The following is a 2,046-nucleotide window of genomic DNA, read 5'->3' as shown; positions in this document are numbered from 1 at the left end:
ATATGTTTTCCAAGCAAGAAAAATATATCATGAGGATGATTGTATGCTGTTAAGAAGACAGAAATTGATAATACTGATTTATTTATTATATTTTAAACTATTTTATTAAATTTGGAGTAGCATTGGTTAATAACATTTTATAAATTTCAAGTATATGACATCATAATACATCTGTATACTCTATTGTATATTGACCACCTGAGCCCAGTCTCCTTCTGTCACCATGTATTTGATGACATCCTTCCCCACCCTTTTCCCCTTTGGTAACCACCATTCTGTTGTCTATATCTATGAGTGTGTTTGTTTTTGTTTGTATGTTTGTTTTGTTTGTTCACTTGTTGCTTTTTGTTTTATACCTCACATATGAGTGAAATTATAAGGTTTTTATCCTTTTCCATCTGACCTATTTCACTTAGCATGATAGCCTCAAGACCCATCCATGTTATTGCAAATACCAATAGTTCATCTTTTTAATGGCTGGGTAATATTCCATTGTATATATTTACCATTTCTTTTTTATCCAGTCATCTATTGAAGGACAATGAAATTGTTTCTATTTCTTGGATATTTTTGAATATTTGAATAGAGATACCTATGTCTTTACAAATAATTGTTTTTAAAATTTTCAGGTAGATACCCAGAAAAGGGATTGCTGGGTCATAATGGTAGCTCTATTCTTAATTTTGTGAAGAAATTCCATACTGTTTTCCATAGTGGCTGCACCAATTTACATTCCCAGCAGTGTAAAAAGGTACCCTTTTCCACACATCCTCGACAACATTTGTTTTTGTTTTCTAATTGATAATAACTGGTCTCGCTAGTGTGAGGTGGTATTTCATTGTGGCTTTAATTTGCATTTCCCTTATAGCTAGTAAATTTGAGCATCTTTTTATGCTTCTGTTGATTATCTGTATTTTTTCCTTAGAAAGGTATCTCTTTAGGTCCTCTGCCCATTTTTTCCCATCAGATTGTTTGTTTGTTTTGTTGTTGAGTTGTATGAGTTCTTTATATATTTTGGATATTAGCCCCTTATCCAGAGGTATCAGTTGCTAATATCTCCTCCCATTCACTTGCTTGCCTCTTCGTTGATGGTTACTTTTGCTGTGCAGAAGATTTTTAGTTTGATGTAGTCCCATTCATTTCTTTTTGCTTTTACTTCCCTCTCCTTTAGAGTCAAGTTCACACAAAAATCCCTCCAAGACCAAGGTTTATTATGTTTATTGCCTATGTTTTCTTCTATGCATGTTATTGTTTCAGGTCTTATATTCAATTCTTTAATCCATTTTGAGATAATTTTTGTGTCTGGTGTTAGATAGTATTCTCATTTCATTTTCTTGCATGTTGTTTTTCCAACATTTATGGAAGAGATTTTCCTTTCTCCATTGTATGTGTTTGGCTCCTTTATTGAAAATTAGTTTGCCAATTTCTGTGGATTTATTTCTGGGCTCTCAGTTCTGTTCCATCAGTCTGTGTGTCTGGTGTTCTGTCAATACCATACTGTTTTGATTATTGTAGCTTTGCAATAGAATTTGAAATCAGGGCGTGTGATACCTTGGCTTTGTTCTTTTTCACAGGATTGCTTTGGCTATTTGGGGTCTGTTGTGGTTCCATACAGATTTGATGATATTTTTGTTCTATTTCTGTGTCAAATGCCATTGAGATTTTTATGGGGATTGCGTTGAATCTATGGATTGCTTTACATAATATTTCAAAAATATTAACCCTTACAATTCATGAACATGGACTATCTTTCTAATAAATCAGTGACATTTAATCTCAAGTAAATTTAAGTATCACGAGGCAAAAGATATCTTTAATCTCAAATTAAGTTTGGGTCAAAAATAATATGTTGAGAGATTTTTTAACTATTTAAAAGAGTGTTAAAAGCATATTAATAATTTATGTTTGAAAGAACACATAAATCAGAAATCTAATATTTTTTATTTTGGACAAACTTCAATCATACCTTACATGTGGTCTGATTCTTCTAATTATTTTTATGTAGTTTGTAAGGATTTTTTTAAAACGTTGTAGATTAAAATTTCT

At 31.5% G+C, this 2,046-nt stretch overlaps 1 protein-coding gene across 8 annotated transcripts in view; it reads left to right on the top strand.

Moving 5' to 3' along the window:
• Positions 1-2,046, top strand: part of NFKB1 (nuclear factor of kappa light polypeptide gene enhancer in B-cells 1) — a 122,823-nt gene that overhangs the window by 30,440 nt on the left and 90,337 nt on the right. The gene's annotated exons all lie outside the window — the stretch shown is intronic.

The sequence above is a fragment of the Myotis davidii genome, unplaced genomic scaffold, assembly GCF_000327345.1.
Source record: "Myotis davidii unplaced genomic scaffold, ASM32734v1 scaffold226, whole genome shotgun sequence".
Classification (NCBI taxonomy): Eukaryota; Metazoa; Chordata; class Mammalia; order Chiroptera; family Vespertilionidae; genus Myotis; species Myotis davidii.
The sequence above is the reverse complement of the archived record's forward strand: the minus strand, read 5'-3'. Positions and strand labels throughout refer to the sequence as shown.